The sequence below is a fragment of the Ranitomeya variabilis genome, chromosome 2, assembly GCF_051348905.1.
Source record: "Ranitomeya variabilis isolate aRanVar5 chromosome 2, aRanVar5.hap1, whole genome shotgun sequence".
In the NCBI taxonomy this organism is placed as follows: domain Eukaryota; kingdom Metazoa; phylum Chordata; class Amphibia; order Anura; family Dendrobatidae; genus Ranitomeya; species Ranitomeya variabilis.
In genome coordinates, this window is record NC_135233.1 from 988,158,499 (window position 1) to 988,177,536 (window position 19,038).

At 46.1% G+C, this 19,038-nt stretch overlaps 1 long non-coding RNA gene across 1 annotated transcript; it reads right to left on the bottom strand.

The window, feature by feature from the left end:
• Positions 1 to 539: 539 nt before the first annotated feature.
• LOC143804020 (uncharacterized) lies at positions 540 to 2,856 on the bottom strand. Its single transcript, XR_013220967.1, has 3 exons — positions 2,739 to 2,856; positions 1,612 to 1,758; positions 540 to 611 (listed from the first exon to the last, which is right to left on the bottom strand). It is a non-coding gene; the product is annotated as an uncharacterized LOC143804020 (long non-coding RNA).
• Between the last annotated feature and the right edge of the window lie 16,182 nt (positions 2,857 to 19,038).

The following is a 19,038-nucleotide window of genomic DNA, read 5'->3' on the forward strand; positions in this document are numbered from 1 at the left end:
GTGGAGGACTGAGCAGTGTATTTTAATATATGGAGGACTATAGGGAGTGTATTATACTATATGGAGGACTATGGAGCACATTATAATATATGGAGGACTATGGGGTGTATTTTACTAAACAAGTAAAATGCTGCATATTTGGATTGTTTTTGCTGGAACAAAAAGCCTTGTTGTCAGCAGCACATTGCCAGTGTAAACTGTAGATGTGCTGCTGAAAACAAGATACTGTATGGTGATCTATTAGTGATCGTTCTGTCTCATCATTATTCCTCAGCTGGTGGAAAGAGGCCGGGAAACAAGCGTTTAACAACTTCAGTATTGTCGATCAAACTCGTTTAGCAGCCTGAACTCAGCGCACGTAAATACAACAGAAAGGCTTCTGTGTGATGTGCAATATGTTAGCATTTGGGGACCCATTTTAAACTTTGCCTAGGGCCCCACTTTGCCTAAAACCGGCCCTGCCTACAAGTGTACAAAGATATTATACAGTCACCATGTGACAAGTGGGCCTGTGTAACTTCAAATGCCAGGGCTGAATTTTAGTCCCAGTCCGGCCCTGCAGGTGTAGGTTTAGCCCTGGACTTTGTGGCTACTACGGTTGGCGTTGGCACCTTTAAGAAAAGTCAGCAAATATAATATTGATGTCAAAAGTGTAAAACTGTGATCAAGGAAAAAGGAATATAGAATTACAAATTCTTCATTCTGCCCTTCCGGATTGGGATCCCCTCTAAAATACAAGCCCATGTGGGGCACCTTGCAAACCGCTAATCATTCAGGTATCGCGGGGTGACAGAGGGCGTACGTACGTAGATGCTGCAGTCGCTATTGACCACGGCATCTATGGAGTAAAAAGCCTGTGATCTTGGTGATCTATGATCGAGGTCGTCGGAGCAGAAGACCGGCTGTCAGTCCTAAACACTCCCCAGGTGGACACCGCTCCGATGCCTCCACTGTCACCATGGCATGGGTGTGCAGCATCCTGTGTGATACACCTCCCCAGATAATGATGTGTATGTGTGACACTGTTAGGGGGGTAATGACAATGGGCTTGATTTGTCAACACTGGCATGCTGGAGTCAGACGCTCCCGATTCCTTAAAAGCCTCCCCACAAATCTTGGGAATAAGGTCTGTGGTGTAAGGAATGCTGAAACTCGTTATGAATTTGATAGGAGGGGATTTGCCATGACCCTGTCCTGCCACAACTCCGGCCACATTGTTGGACCTGGGTGAAAATAGTTTGAGAACGCTAAAAGATGCAACATTTTGGTGCATCTTGGATGGATCGGGTCGATTATGATCGGAGAGTGAATTTTATAGAAAGCTCTTGGCGGCTACCAGACTCTTATATTAATGTGTTACTTGTACCCAAAAATACAACCAAGTCAGAATGTCTGCATTTGCCCACAGATCCTCATAGCTAATCCCAGAAGGCCGGAGCTGCAGGGCTCAGTGGTTACTACCATTGTTTTGCTGAACCAAGGACAACATGGACATGTAGTGATAGGAAACAGATTGTGAGCCCCATTTGGGACGGCGATGATAATGGCCATTAAGCAGTGTGGAATAAGTTGTCGCTGTACAAGCAGGAGATATGACTGCACAAATATTACCTGGGCTGCCTTCATCTCCGGTTCACTGTCAGACTCGTCACTGCTCTCGGAGTCCCGTGCGGCTGCTTCAGGCTTTGGAGCCTGGGCACTAGCAACTTTTGCAGGACTAGCATGGATTGTCCTTTTCTTTGGTGATGTGGTTTTCTCCTGGAATACAAAAAAACAAAAACCCATGATCCTTTGGAGAAACAAATCAATCTGGTGACTAATACTCTTGCACCCAGTATGTAGAAGCAGGTGCGATCCCCAAGATTGTAAAATGTGGGAGAGAAGACGACTAGTGGCTACAGGTCCAGCTGTTATATGGTACTTGGCGACACATTTACATTGTAGGAAAAAGCCTCCATCCCACCCGCCGCAGCATTTCTGCTGCCGATTAAAGCACCGCACACCGCGCTGTCTGAGCAACCACTGGTCTCAGACACGTCAGCCTCAGCAGGGCTCTGGGTTTCCCTGGTGAAGCCCCGTTTGTGGACATAATGGCCATGCCGGCACTTGCCTCAGTACCATCAATCGCTCTTGGTATGGACAGTCAGTCACAGCTTCGACCCTTGTTGGCTCTACTTTATCTTGTGAAGCTGAGACCTCCGACACCTTTTGCTCCAACAAAACAATGTAAAAATTGAGCATTAGAAAAGGTGTTGGGAAAACACGAGGATGCGAAGTGAAGGAGCAGCCCACAATGAGCCGATCACTTCTCAAATTTCCGAGGTTGCCTCTGAACAAGATGAAATGTCACCGGTGTGTTTGGGCAGCTGCTCCATTTTTTTTTTCACTTTTGTGCAATTTTTAATAAATCTTTCTGCTGTGTATTTCTTTTGAACAAATCTGAAATATTACGCTTCAAAATGAGCAAAAATACAAAAAGCGACATTACCGGCACAATTTTGATAATGTCGCTGCCAATAGTCGTCTCGATCTTCACCTTCACTAGTCAATTATAATAGCTGCCCAGAAAGCAGATGGTCCCGACTGCTGTAAAGTGGCCTTTAGTCCTGTACATATTCTGACCCAACAGATCAAACATGACCAATCAATGCCGCCACGTATCACATGGCACGGTGTGACCCCGAGCTGGCAGCTACATGTGTGCATTACTCCTCTTACATTAGTAATATTCTATATACCTGTACCACAGGTTCTTCCTCGCTTTCCGTCTCACTGCCTTCTGAGCTATCATCCGTCATGGACTGCTGGGCGAAGGGTCGGACCGGAGCTTTTTAGTTTGATGTCAGCACGTTACTTTATTAGGGTTGAACAATTAATATAATGTTCAATTCTCTAGTTGCCTACTCCTGGCCTAATGGATATTGATCATGTGCACTAAAGAAATACACCAGACACAGTCAGCTGTAACTCTCCTTGATCAATGTGTGGCTCAGCTCCAAGAAGGGGATTTATTAGTGAAAACACAATGTTATATATCTCCTGTAAGGGGGCTCGGTTATCTCTAAAATGGGAGTGATCGGATGTATTTCATTGGTTAGTGGGTTGGGCATGAGCAAGTCCGTGGGTGGATCCATGAGGTCATCAGGGTGGGTTGGTCCGTGAGGTCATCAGAGTGGGCGTCGCTGTGGGTGGATCCATGAGGTCATCAGAGTGGGCGTCATCTTGGATACCAGACCACACGGTCTGCTGGTACAGGAAATGGCGGCCATCTTCAGTGTCTCACTTTGTCTGAGGAAAACTTATGTAAGGTTAAACAATACATGTTATAGGTTGTTTCTCTCAATTACCTTATGTGTTGAGGTTAATTAAGTATTTGAACTTATGGCTCTCCTCAACAGTCCCCCCTAAATACTTTATTAACCTTTTCTTTTATCTTGATCCCACCGTGGTTCCCTAACCCATCGATGTTAAGTGTTATTATGACATCAGAGGCTTCATGACAATATGGATGCTATAGACACCAGAGAATGTGTGACCGATTATGGGTATACTGAGGAGGTATATCGGAGCGCGTTACCCATGTCCTCGGGACTTCCCAACCTGCTGGATCTATTACTCTCCAATCTCCCATCTCCATGGTTACTTACAGTAAAATACACATGCGACTAACCCTGTTGTACACATCCTAGATCTGACCGTCTTGCCCGGGAGGGGGAATTGGAGTTTTCACCAGTTTGAGACAAGTTTTCCCTTGTGGAAAACCTCCCTTTGTAGCTGGACTTTGACAAGCAGGTCAGATCCTACTCTGTCCCTAACTGTCTAACACGTTTATAATGTGAGAGATGGATCCAGGAGGCGCTCAGCAATCCTGACCGAAGTAGGAGTAGTCAGGAGCACTTGGTAGGGACCCTTAAATCTCGACTCCAGGCATGTCTTTTCTGATGAACTTCTTTACCAGCATGTAGTCACCAGGTTAGAAAGCATGGGTACCTTCACTGGTATCTGGACCTGGAATGGATGATAAAACTCGTACATGTGTTACTGACAGTTCTTTAGTAACACCAATTAACAACAATTACAGAATTTACAAGAGTATCACTTCCCAAGGCTAGCTGTTGTGGAAAATATTGACCCAATCTTGGAGGCCCCCCCAAAAAGAATCTCATATGGTGTGTGAGTTTAGTGGGACCCCTTGGAGTGTTTCTGACTGAGTATAAGGCAACGTGCAAAATGTCTGTCCAAGTCTGACCTCCTAACTGGCTTTCAGTATTTTATTTTTGAAGGTGCCATTCAGTGTTTCTACTTTCCCACTGCTGTGTAGGTGATATGGAGTATGTAAACCCAAATCAGCTCCCACCAATGTCCATAGTTCCTTAGTCAGTGCTGCAGTGAACGCAGGTACTTGGTCACTCTCAATTACCTCTGGGACCCCATATCTGCAGACTACTTCAGTCATCAGTCTCTTAACAGTCACTCTGGCAGTCATGTTTGTTACTGGATAGGCTTCGGGCCATCCTGAGAACATGTCAGTCACTACCAGTACATACTCGTACTTCCCTACTTTTGGCATTTGAATGTGATCAATCTGAAAGGGATAAAGTGGTTTAGCCAAATGTTTCTGAGTAACTTTCTGAGGCGGTGCTGGATTGCATGCTGCACACACAAGGCAGGACTTGAAATAATTTTGGGTGACAGTAGAGATCCCAGGTGCCATATAAATCTTCCAAATCAGGTCATTCATCCAATTCTTGCCTCTGTGGGTGATACCGTGTGCCCATTCTGTCACTGAGGGGTACAGATTACGGGGTAGACAGACCTTTGTGTTCACCCTCCAGACTCCATCTTCATCCTTTTTTTTAGCTCCTCCTTTCTGCCATGAGTTCTTTTCATCATCTGATGTCTTGTCTTGATGTAGATGGATGATCCTCATAAGAGAGCCTTTAGTCCCTTCTTCAGTGTCTTGTGTCACGTACACCGCTGCTTTCTCTTTCCCAAATGGATCCACAGCATAGGTTTTTGCTGTTTTGTCAGCAAATAAGTAGTTTCCCCTTGCTTCTGGAGAATCCAATCTCCCGTGAGCTTTGATCTTGATCACTGCAACCTCTGAAGGTAGACCTAGAGCGGCCACAAGTTCTTGCATGGTAGCAGCATGTTTTACAGGAGTTCCACTGGACGTTAGGTATCCTCTGGCTGCCCAGATACTGCCGAAGTCATGAGCCACTCCAAAAGCGTATCTTGAATCCGTGTAGATGTTGACCACCTTCTCCGTCGCTTCCTGACAAGCCAGCGTCAAAGCTTTAAGTTCCGCTTCTTGTGCAGTCTTGTGCGGTGGTAGCGATCCAGCTGAGATGATCAGGTCATGTGTAACCACGGCATATCCCGTATGGAACCTTCCTGTTTTATCTGCAAATCTGGAACCATCAGTGAAGAACGTCACGTCAGCATGTGGGAGTGGGTCTTCAGACACGTTTTTCTGGGAGGCTACTTCTTCATGCATTTGTTCAAGACAGTCATGTTCCTCTGAGTGTGTAGAGGCATCTTCTCCGAGAGCATCAGTATCATCATCCACATCCCCCCTGGAAAGAGGAAGCAGCGTGGACGGGTTGAGGATGCTGCAGCGGACAAGAGTAACATTATCCGGAACCAAGAGCCAACATTGGAGTCTCATATGACGCTGCACCAACAGATGTTTAGGTTCCAACAATAGCAATTATGTCGTGTGGAGCCATTTAAAAAAACTGGATGTCCTCAGATGATATCAGGATTTGGGATTCAAAGAGCTGGTGCAGACTGTATGGCCTGTTTAAGAGCGTAGAAAGCTTCCACGGATTTGGTACATAGTGGAAACGCTGACGTCTTGAGGTCATCGTACAATGGCTGCATCAACTTGGAGGCATCTGGAATAGATTGGCGACAGTAAGTAATAGGTCAGCCAGCTCATCCGAGGCCCATGTCTTAGGTTCTTGGCAGAACTCAACACCAGAGTCCCATGTCTCGTCATGCTCCTGTAGAAAGGCATCGGCTGTTTTTCTGGATCTAGAACTTGGTTCAACAGAGTAGCAGCTTGCTGGGGTGTAAACTTGACATAGATGGTGGGCTCCTCAGACATGAGCATTGGCACTGTTGGTGGTGGCACCTGAGGCGGGAGTAGAGATGGCACCGGGAGTGCAGATGTAGTCCCTTGTGTATGAGGAGCCGGAGGAGGTAACAGTCCTGGAATGAGGGGCTCTATTTGGGCAGCTCCAGTATCATGGTGTGGGCTCCAGGTGACGCAGGCAGTCTTAAAAGCTTTAACAGTCCTGTCCTCATTAATGCGAGTTATTGCTGCATGAAGTTGTTGAGCACTATGTATGTCCCCAACAGCTATCTGACCACGTGTCTCAACAATGATTTGACTGTCAGCTTGAATAGTCGCCCCTCCTGCTTCCACTATAGCTCTAGCTACACCTCCATTGTCCTAACCGAGAATTGGCAGCATTAACAATAGCGTCTGTCTCCAATGTTATTATGTCACCCTTTCCCACCACTAACAAGGGTCCGTCAGGAAGTTCTTTTTCAAAAATAGGTTGCCAACATTCCCTCCCCTTTGTGCTTCCTCTGCTATTAGTATCCCCCTCCCACATTGAGCCCCCCCTTGTTACAGTTGCCACCGTCCCATACAGGTGTGCGCTTGGCTGCGAGACAGCCTGTGAGGTACCAGGTATAGGGTTAGGTAGACTGCATGAGAGTGCTGTTGTGGAAGCATTGGGAGGAGAGGCCGCTGCTTGGAGCATCTCATGTGGGTGTGTGGCTAAATTGGCATTGGAAGTGATAGTAGAAAGGGTTGGTGCCTCATTGGAAACAACTGAGATAGGAAACATGGGTAGAGCCTGTTCACTTCCCGAAGGAATATAGTATTGGCCGTTAGTGGTCATTACTGGGTAACAAGGATTTGGTGATGTGGCGTGTAGCCTTAATCTGAGATGTTCACCACCAGGAGCAGCACATTCGCCATCCACAACATGGCTGCCGTCAGAATTATATTTACCAACAACAAAATGGCCGCCGTCAGAATTATATTTACCACCAACAAAATGGCCGCCGTCAGAATTATATTTACCACCAACAAGATGGCCGCCATCAGAATTATATTTACCACCAACAAGATGGCCGCCATTAGAATTATATTTACCACCAACAAGATGGCCGCCATCAGAATTATATTTACCACCAACAAGATGGCCGCTGTTGTGATTTTGCTTTTTGCTCCCTCTAGTGGTTACTAGTTTTTTGACTCTGGTTTTTCTGTCATTCCTTTTATCCGCACCTGAGGTCGTTAGTTAAGGGTGTAGCTATATAAGCTCCCTGGACCTTCAGTTCTGTGCCTGGCAACGTAGTTATCAGAGCTAGTCTGCTGTGCTCTTGTCTATTGATCCTGGTTCCAGAAAATATCAGCTAAGTCTGCTTTTTGCTTTTGCTATTTGTTTTGGTTTTTGCATTTTTGTCCAGCTTGTTCCTAATCTGCATCCTGACCTTTGCTGGAAGCTCTAGGGGGCTGGTGTTCTCCCCCCGGACCGTTAGACGGTTCGGGGGTTCTTGAATTTCCAGTGTGGATTTTAATAGGGTTTTCGTTGACCATATAAGTTACCTTTCTTTATTCTGCTATTAGTTAGCGGGCCTCTCTGTGCTAAATCTGATTCATTTCTGTGTTTGTCATTTCCTCTTACCTCACCGTTATTATTTGTGGGGGGCTTCTATCCAGCTTTGGGGTCCATTTCTCTGGAGGCAAGAAAGGTCTTTGTTTTCCTCTACTAGGGGTAGCTAGATTCTCCGGCTGGAGCGTGTCATCTAGAATCATCGTAGGAATGATCCCCGGCTACTTCTAGTGTTGGCGTTAGGAGTAGTTATATGGTCAACCCAGTTACCACTGCCCTATGAGCTGGTTTTTTGTATTCCTCAGACTTCCACATTCCTCTGAGACCCTCGCCATTGGGGTCATAACAGTTTGCCAGGCCAGTATTAAATGTTTAGTGCATTGCAAAAGAGGGATTATAAGAAAGAAGATTCTGAGTTTTTTTTTTTTTCTTTCTTCTTCCCCTTTACCTCAGAGTGGCTATGCTTGCTGCAGACATGAATGTCCAGACCTTGATTACAAGTGTGGACCAGCTGGCTACTCGTGTGCAGGGCATACAAGACTATGTTATCAGAAATCCTAGGTCTGAACCTAAAATACCGATTCCTGAACTGTTTTCCGGAGACAGATTTAAGTTTAGGAATTTCGTGAATAATTGTAAATTGTTTTTGTCCCTGAGACTCTGTTCATCTGGAGACTCTGCTCAGCAAGTAAAAATTGTTATTTCGTTCTTACGGGACGACCCTCAGGATTGGGCTTTTTCGCTGGCGCCAGGAGATCCGGCATTGGCTGATATTGATGCGTTTTTTCTGGCGCTCGGTTTGCTTTATGAGGAACCCAATCTTGAGATTCAGGCAGAAAAGGCCTTGCTGGCTATGTCTCAGGGGCAGGACGAGGCTGAAGTGTATTGCCAAAAATTTCGGAAGTGGTCCGTGCTGACACATTGGAACGAGTGTGCACTGGCCGCTAATTTCAGAAATGGCCTTTCTGAAGCCATTAAAAATGTTATGGTGGGATTTCCCATTCCCACAGGTCTGAATGATACTATGGCACTGGCTATTCAAATTGACCGGCGGTTGCGGGAGCGCAAAACCGCAAATTCCCTCATGGTGTTGTCTGAACAGACACCTAACTCGGTGCAATGTGATAGAAAAACCGCAAATTCCCTCATGGTGTTGTCTGAACAGACACCTGATTTAATGCAATGTGATAGAATCCTGACTAGAAATGAGCGGAAAATTCATAGACGCCGGAATGGCTTGTGCTACTACTGTGGTGACTCTACACATGTTATCTCAGCATGCTCTAAACGTATAGCTAAGGTTGTTAGTCCTGTCACCGTTGGTAATTTGCAACCTAAATTTATTCTGTCTGTAACTCTGATTTGCTCACTGTCATCTTATCCTGTCATGGCGTTTGTAGATTCAGGTGCTGCCCTGAGTCTTATGGATCTCTCATTTGCTAAGCGCTGTGGTTTTACTCTTGAACCATTGGAAAATCCTATTCCTCTTAGGGGTATTGATGCCACGCCATTGGCAGCAAATAAACCGCAGTATTGGACACAGGTTACCATGTGCATGACTCCTGAACACCGCGAGGTGATGCGTTTCCTGGTTTTACATAAAATGCATGATTTGGTTGTTTTGGGGCTGCCATGGTTACAGACCCATAATCCAGTCCTGGACTGGAAGGCTATGTCAGTCTCAAGTTGGGGCTGTCGTGGTATTCATGGGGATTCCCTGCCTGTGTCTATTGCTTCTTCTACGCCTTCGGAAGTTCCGGAGTATTTGTCTGATTATCAGGATGTCTTCAGTGAGTCTGAATCCAGTGCATTGCCTCCTCATAGGGACTGTGACTGTGCTATAGATTTGATACCAGGCAGTAAATTTCCTAAGGGAAGACTGTTTAATCTGTCGGTACCTGAGCATACCGCTATGCGTTCATATATCAAGGAGTCTCTGGAGAAAGGACATATTCGTCCGTCTTCTTCCCCTCTTGGTGCGGGATTCTTTTTTGTGGCAAAAAAGGACGGATCTTTGAGACCCTGTATTGATTATCGGCTTTTAAATAAGATCACTGTCAAATTTCAGTATCCTTTACCGCTGTTGTCTGACTTGTTTGCCCGGATTAAAGGTGCCAAGTGGTTCACCAAGATAGACCTTCGTGGTGCGTACAACCTTGTGCGCATTAAACAAGGTGATGAATGGAAAACCGCATTCAATACGCCCGAAGGTCATTTTGAGTACTTGGTGATGCCTTTTGGGCTCTCCAATGCGCCTTCAGTTTTTCAGTCCTTTATGCATGATATATTCCGGAAGTATCTGGATAAATTTTTGATTGTTTATCTGGATGATATTTTGGTTTTTTCTGATAATTGGGATTCGCATGTGGAGCAGGTCAGGTTGGTTTTTAAAATTTTGCGTGAAAATTCTTTGTTTGTCAAGGGCTCAAAATGTCTCTTTGGTGTACAGAAGGTTCCCTTTTTGGGGTTCATTTTTTCCCCTTCTGCTGTGGAGATGGACCCAGTCAAGGTCCGAGCTATTCTTGATTGGACTCAGCCTTCGTCGGTTAAGAGTCTTCAGAAGTTCTTGGGCTTCGCTAACTTCTACCGTCGTTTTATCGCTAATTTTTCTAGCATTGTGAAACCTTTGACGGATATGACCAAGAAGGGCTCCGATGTAGCTAACTGGGCTCCTGCTGCCGTGGAGGCTTTCCAGGAGTTGAAACGCCGGTTTACTTCGGCGCCTGTTTTGTGCCAGCCTGATGTCTCGCTTCCCTTTCAGGTTGAGGTGGATGCTTCAGAGATTGGAGCAGGGGCCGTTTTGTCGCAGAGAGGCCCTGGTTGCTCTGTTATGAAACCTTGTGCCTTTTTCTCTAGGAAGTTTTCGCCTGCTGAGCGAAATTATGATGTGGGCAATCGGGAGTTGTTGGCCATGAAATGGGCATTTGAGGAGTGGCGTCATTGGCTCGAGGGTGCTAAGCATCGTGTTGTGGTCCTGACTGATCACAAAAATCTGATGTATCTCGAGTCTGCTAAACGCCTTAATCCGAGACAGGCCCGCTGGTCATTGTTTTTCTCCCGCTTTGATTTTGTTGTCTCGTATTTACCAGGTTCAAAGAATGTGAAGGCCGATGCTCTTTCTAGGAGCTTTGTGCCTGATGCTCCTGGAGTCGCTGACCCTGTTGGTATTCTTAAAGATGGAGTTATCTTGTCAGCTATTTCTCCGGATCTGCGACGTGTGTTGCAGAGATTTCAGGCTGATAGGCCTGAGTCTTGTCCATCTGACAGACTGTTTGTCCCGGATAAGTGGACCAGCAGAGTCATTTCCGAGGTTCATTCCTCGGTGTTGGCAGGTCACCCGGGAATTTTTGGCACCAGAGATCTGGTGGCCAGGTCCTTTTGGTGGCCTTCCTTGTCAAGGGATGTGCGGTCATTTGTGCAGTCCTGTGGGATTTGTGCTCGAGCTAAGCCTTGCTGTTCTCGTGCCAGCGGTTTGCTCTTGCCCTTGCCTGTCCCGAAGAGACCTTGGACACATATCTCCATGGATTTCATTTCTGATCTTCCGCTATCTCAGGGCATGTCCGTTATCTGGGTGATATGTGATCGCTTCTCCAAGATGGTCCATTTGGTTCCTTTGCCTAAGCTGCCTTCCTCTTCCGATCTGGTTCCTGTGTTTTTCCAGAACGTGGTTCGTTTGCACGGCATCCCTGAGAATATTGTGTCAGACAGAGGATCCCAGTTCGTTTCCAGGTTCTGGCGATCCTTTTGTGGTAGGATGGGCATTGATTTGTCGTTTTCGTCTGCTTTCCATCCTCAGACTAATGGACAGACGGAGCGAACCAATCAGACTTTGGAGGCTTATTTGAGGTGTTTTGTCTCTGCTGATCAGGACGATTGGGTGACATTCTTACCGTTGGCTGAGTTTGCCCTTAATAATCGGGCTAGTTCCGCCACCTTGGTTTCGCCTTTTTTCTGCAATTCTGGTTTCCATCCTCGCTTTTCTTCGGGTCATGTGGAACCTTCTGACTGTCCTGGGGTGGATTCTGTGGTGGATAGGTTGCAGCGGATCTGGAATCATGTGGTGGACAACTTGAAATTGTCACAGGAGAAGGCTCAGCGCTTTGCCAACCGCCGCCGCGGTGTAGGTCCCCGACTACGCGTTGGGGATTTGGTATGGCTTTCTTCCCGCTTTGTTCCTATGAAGGTCTCCTCTCCCAAATTTAAACCTCGTTTTATTGGGCCTTACAAGATATTGGAAATCCTTAATCCTGTATCTTTTCGTCTGGATCTTCCTGTGTCATTTGCTATTCACAATGTATTTCATAGGTCCTTGTTGCGGCGGTACATTGTGCCTGTAGTTCCTTCTGCTGAGCCTCCTGCTCCGGTGTTGGTTGAGGGCGAGTTGGAGTACGTGGTGGAGAAGATCTTGGATTCTCGCCTCTCCAGGCGGAGGCTTCAGTACTTGGTCAAGTGGAAGGGCTATGGTCAGGAGGATAATTCCTGGGTGGTCGCCTCTGATGTTCATGCGGCCGATTTAGTTCGTGCCTTTCATGCCGCTCATCCTGATCGCCCTGGTGGTCGTGGTGAGGGTTCGGTGACCCCTCACTAAGGGGGGGGTACTGTTGTGATTTTGCTTTTTGCTCCCTCTAGTGGTTACTAGTTTTTTGACTCTGGTTTTTCTGTCATTCCTTTTATCCGCACCTGAGGTCGTTAGTTAAGGGTGTAGCTATATAAGCTCCCTGGACCTTCAGTTCTGTGCCTGGCAACGTAGTTATCAGAGCTAGTCTGCTGTGCTCTTGTCTATTGATCCTGGTTCCAGAAAATATCAGCTAAGTCTGCTTTTTGCTTTTGCTATTTGTTTTGGTTTTTGCATTTTTGTCCAGCTTGTTCCTAATCTGCATCCTGACCTTTGCTGGAAGCTCTAGGGGGCTGGTGTTCTCCCCCCGGACCGTTAGACGGTTCGGGGGTTCTTGAATTTCCAGTGTGGATTTTAATAGGGTTTTCGTTGACCATATAAGTTACCTTTCTTTATTCTGCTATTAGTTAGCGGGCCTCTCTGTGCTAAATCTGATTCATTTCTGTGTTTGTCATTTCCTCTTACCTCACCGTTATTATTTGTGGGGGGCTTCTATCCAGCTTTGGGGTCCATTTCTCTGGAGGCAAGAAAGGTCTTTGTTTTCCTCTACTAGGGGTAGCTAGATTCTCCGGCTGGAGCGTGTCATCTAGAATCATCGTAGGAATGATCCCCTGCTACTTCTAGTGTTGGCGTTAGGAGTAGTTATATGGTCAACCCAGTTACCACTGCCCTATGAGCTGGTTTTTTGTATTCCTCAGACTTCCACATTCCTCTGAGACCCTCGCCATTGGGGTCATAACAGGCCGCCGTCAGAATTATATTTACCACCAACAAGATGGCCGCCGTCAGAATTATATTTACCACCAACAAGATGGCCGCCGTCAGAATTATATTTACCACCAACAAGATGGCCGCCGTCAGAATTATATTTACCACCAACAAGATGGCCGCCATTAGAATTATATTTACCACCAACAAGATGGCCGCCGTCAGAATTATATTTACCACCAACAAGATGGCCGCCGTCAGAATTATATTTACCATTAACAAGATGGCCGCCATTACATTTACCACATGGCTCTGGGCCACCATTTTGGCTGCTATCACATTTAACACATTCGCCATCAACAAAATGGCCGCCATTACATTTACCACATGGCTCTGGGCCACCATTTTGGCTGCTATCACATTTAACACATTCGCCATTAACAAAATGGCCGCCATTACATTTACCACATGGCTCTGGGCCACCATTTTGGCTGCTATCACATTTAACACATTCGCCATTAACAAAATGGCCGCCATTACATTTACCACATGGCTCTGGGCCACCATTTTGGCTGCTATCACATTTAACACATTCGCCATTAACAAAATGGCCGCCATTACATTTACCACATGGCTCTGGGCCACCATTTTGGCTGCTATCACATTTAACACATTCGCCATTAACAAAATGGCCGCCATTACATTTACCACATGGCTCTGGGCCACCATTTTGGCTGCTATCACATTTAACACATTCGCCATTAACAAAATGGCCGCCATTACATTTACCACATGGCTCTGGGCCACCATTATACGGTGGTGGCCGCTCACAGGATATATTTTTGTAATACACAACTCAAAACTCTATTCTTTCTATTCCTTTTCTCTTCTACCCAATTTCCAATTTTTATTTATTTATTTATTTTTTTTTAATACAGACTTTCAGAGACTCTTTCTCCCGCCCTAGCAATAGACAACAATCCATTATCTTGTAGGATACCTTTTCTTTCTTTCTTTTTTTTTTTTTTTTTTCTAAGACAATCTTCCACTCCAGGGGCTGCAACCTTCCCCCTTCTGGCATTCCACACAACTTCATAAGCTTTTTACATTGCTTAATATGACTCTTCCCTTCACGAGTCGCTACTAATGTGCATGAGTCTAACTTGCCATCTGAATTTGGCTTAGTGCCTATATGACAGAACTTCATTAATTTCTCCATCTTTCTATAGATATACAGTATATATATCTATCTATCAAGATAACAAACACCAAACAAACAATAAGACGGGGGAGATGACTCAAACCTGAGATTCTAAAGGGAACTGAGTCTGCAGTACTCAGTTCCTATTGCTTCTTGTCACGTGGTCCCTGTCTGACTTCCGTGCTCCGTACTTTACAAACCAATTATTCCCTACTTTGTCAAATTGTTCCCTAACTTACCGGTCCCCGTGCAGAGTCACTCACTCAATGTCACGGGGCAAAAAAAAAAAAGAAAAACTATAAATTTAATTGGCTCAAGCTGAGTCAATCACTCCAAGCTTTGATGAGCCGCTACACAATTTATTATGCCCGAACTGAGCCAATTCGCTCCAAGATTTACCGGGCCCCCTAGGCCGAGTCAATCACTCTAGGTCCTAGTCTCTCTTGTACAGAACTGAAAATCTTATCACAGGCGACAACCGTATACCACAGACAAAAATTATTTATTTATTTTTTCTACACTTGCTTGCTTTCCTTCTCTATAAAAAAACAAACCTGTTTTTCCCGTCCTACCACATGTGTTATGGTTCTCAATGGCAAGAGAACATAGCCCAGCAAACATAAGAACTAGCTCTTGGAAGGATGGAAACTAAACTGACCATGAACTAAACCTGCCGCACAACTAACAGTAGCCGGGTAGCGTTTGCCTACGTTTTATCCCTAGACGCCCAGCGCCGGCCGGAGGACTAACTAATCCTGGCAGAGGAAAATATAGTCCTGGCTCACCTCTAGAGAATTTTCCCCGAAAGGCAGACAGAGGACCCCACATATATTGGCGGTGATTTTAGAAGAAATGACAAACGTAGTATGAAAATAGGTTTAGCAAAATTGAGGTCCGCTTACTAGATAGCAGGAAGACAGAAAGGACACTTTCATGGTCAGCTGAAAACCCTATCAAAATACCATCCTGAAATTACTTTAAGACTCTAGTATTAACTCATAACATCAGAGTGGCAATTTCAGATCACAAGAGCTTTCCAGACACAGAAACGAAACATCAGCTGTGAACTGGAACAAAATGCAAAAACAAACAAGGACAAAAGTCCAACTTAGCTGGGAGTTGTCTAGCAGCAGGAACATGCACAGAAAGGCTTCTGATTACAATGTTGACCGGCAAGGAAGTGACAGAGGAGCAAGGCTAAATAGCGACTCCCACATCCTGATGGAAACAGGTGAACAGAGGGAATGATGCACACCAGTTCAATTCCACCAGTGGCCACCGGGGGAGCCCAAAATCCAATTTCACAACAGTACCCCCCCCTCAAGGAGGGGGCACCGAACCCTCACCAGACCCACCAGGGCGATCAGGATGAGCCCTATGAAAGGCACGGACCAGATCGGAGGCATGAACATCAGAGGCAGTCACCCAAGAATTATCCTCCTGACCGTATCCCTTCCATTTGACCAGATACTGGAGTTTCCGTCTGGAAACACGGGAGTCCAAGATTTTTTCAACAACGTACTCCAACTCGCCCTCAACCAACACCGGAGCAGGAGGCTCAACGGACGGCACAACCGGTACCTCATACCTGCGCAACAATGACCGATGAAAAACATTATGAATAGAAAAAGATGCAGGGAGATCCAAACGGAAGGACACAGGGTTAAGAATCTCCAATATCTTGTACGGGCCGATGAACCGAGGCTTAAACTTAGGAGAAGAAACCCTCATAGGGACAAAACGAGAAGACAACCACACCAAGTCCCCAACACAAAGCCGAGGACCAACCCGACGCCGGCGGTTGGCAAAAAGCTGAGTCTTCTCCTGGGACAACTTCAAATTGTCCACTACCTGCCCCCAAATCTGATGCAACCTCTCCACCACAGCATCCACTCCAGGACAATCCGAAGATTCCACCTGACCAGAAGAAAATCGAGGATGAAACCCCGAATTACAGAAAAAAGGAGACACCAGGGTGGCAGAGCTGGCCCGATTATTGAGGGCAAACTCCGCTAAAGGCAAAAAAGCAACCCAATCATCCTGATCTGCAGACACAAAACACCTCAAATATGTCTCCAAGGTCTGATTCGTCCGCTCGGTCTGGCCATTAGTCTGAGGATGGAAAGCAGACGAGAAAGACAAATCTATGCCCATCCTAGCACAGATTGCTCGCCAAAATCTAGACACGAATTGGGTTCCTCTGTCAGAAACGATATTCTCCGGAATACCATGCAAACGGACCACATTTTGAAAAAACAGAGGAACCAACTCGGAAGAAGAAGGCAACTTAGGCAGGGGAACCAAATGGACCATCTTAGAGAAACGGTCACACACCACCCAGATGACAGACATCTTCTGAGAAACAGGAAGATCCGAAATAAAATCCATCGAGATGTGCGTCCAAGGCCTCTTCGGGATAGGCAAGGGCAGCAACAATCCACTAGCCCGAGAACAACAAGGCTTGGCCCGAGCACAAACGTCACAAGACTGCACAAAGCCTCGCACATCACGTGACAGGGAAGGCCACCAGAAGGACCTTGCCACCAAATCCCTGGTACCAAAGATTCCAGGATGACCTGCCAATGCAGAAGAATGAACCTCAGAAATGACTTTACTGGTCCAATCATCAGGAACAAACAGTCTACCAGGTGGGCAACGATCAGGTCTATCCGCCTGAAACTCCTGCAAGGCCCGCCGCAGGTCTGGAGAAACGGCAGACAATATCACTCCATCCTTAAGGATACCTGTAGGCTCAGAATTACCAGGGGAGTCAGGCTCAAAACTCCTAGAAAGAGCATCCGCCTTAACATTCTTAGAACCCGGCAGGTAAGACACCACAAAATTAAACCAAGAGAAAAACAACGACCAGCGCGCCTGTCTAGGATTCAGGCGTCTGGCGGACTCAAGATAAATTAGATTTTTGTGGTCAGTCAATACCACCACCTGATGTCTAGCCCCCTCAAGCCAATGACGCCACTCCTCAAAAGCCCACTTCATGGCCAAAAGCTCCCGATTCCCAACATCATAATTCCGCTCGGCGGGCGAAAATTTACGCGAAAAAAAAGCACAAGGTCTCATCACGGAGCAATCGGAACTTCTCTGCGACAAAACCGCCCCAGCTCCGATTTCAGAAGCGTCGACCTCAACCTGAAAAGGAAGAGCAACATCAGGCTGACGCAACACAGGGGCGGAAGAAAAGCGGCGCTTAAGCTCCCGAAAGGCCTCCACAGCAGCAGGGGACCAATCAGCAACATCAGCACCCTTCTTAGTCAAATCAGTCAATGGTTTAACAACATCAGAAAAACCAGCAATAAATCGACGATAAAAGTTAGCAAAGCCCAAAAATTTCTGAAGACTCTTAAGAGAAGAGGGTTGCGTCCAATCACAAATAGCCTGAACCTTGACAGGATCCATCTCGATGGAAGAGGGGGAAAAAATATATCCCAAGAAGGAAATCTTTTGAACCCCAAAAACGCACTTAGAACCCTTCACACACAAGGAATTAGACCGCAAAACCTGAAAAACCCTCCTGACCTGCTGGACATGAGAGTCCCAGTCATCCGAAAAAATCAAAATATCATCCAGATACACAATCATAAATTTATCCAAATAATCACGGAAAATGTCATGAATAAAGGACTGAAAGACTGAAGGGGCATTTGAAAGACCAAAAGGCATCACCAAATACTCGAAGTGGCCCTCGGGCGTATTAAATGCGGTTTTCCACTCATCCCCCTGCTTAATTCGCACCAAATTATACGCCCCACGGAGATCTATCTTAGAGAACCACTTGGCCCCCTTTATGCGAGCAAACAGATCAGTCAGCAGTGGCAACGGATATTGATATTTAACCGTGATTTTATTCAAAAGCCAATAATCAATACACGGCCTCAAAGAGCCATCTTTCTTAGCCACAAAGAAAAAACCGGCTCCTAAGGGAGATGACGAAGGACGAATATGTCCCTTTTCCAAGGACTCCTTTATATATTCTCGCATAGCAGCATGTTCAGGCACAGACAGATTAAATAAACGACCCTTAGGGTATTTACTACCCGGAATCAAATCTATGGCACAATCGCACTCCCGGTGCGGAGGTAATGAACCAAGCTTAGGTTCTTCAAAAACGTCACGATATGCAGACAAGAATTCAGGAATCTCAGAGGGAATAGATGATGAAATGGAAACCAAAGGTACGTCCCCATGCGTCCCCTTACATCCCCAGCTTAACACAGACATAGCTTTCCAGTCGAGGACTGGGTTATGAGATTGCAGCCATGGCAATCCAAGCACCAACACATCATGTAGGTTATACAGCACAAGAAAGCGAATAATCTCCTGGTGATCCGGATTAATCCGCATAGTTACTTGTGTCCAGTATTGTGGTTTATTACTAGCCAATGGGGTGGAGTCAATCCCCTTCAGGGGTATAGGAGTTTCAAGAGGCTCTAAATCATACCCACAGCGTTTGGCAAAGGACCAATCCATAAGACTCAAAGCGGCGCCAGAGTCGACATAGGCGTCCGCGGTAATAGATGATAAAGAACAAATCAGGGTCACAGATAGAATAAACTTAGACTGCAAAGTGCCAATTGAAACAGACTTATCAAGCTTCTTAGTACGCTTAGAGCATGCTGATATAACATGAGTTGAATCACCGCAATAGAAGCACAACCCATTTTTTCGTCTAAAATTCTGCCGTTCGCTTCTGGACAGAATTCTATCACATTGCATATTCTCTGGCGTCTTCTCAGTAGACACCGCCAAATGGTGCACAGGTTTGCGCTCCCGTAAACGCCTATCGATCTGGATAGCCATTGTCATGGACTCATTCAGACCCGCAGGCACAGGGAACCCCACCATAACATCCTTAATGGCATCAG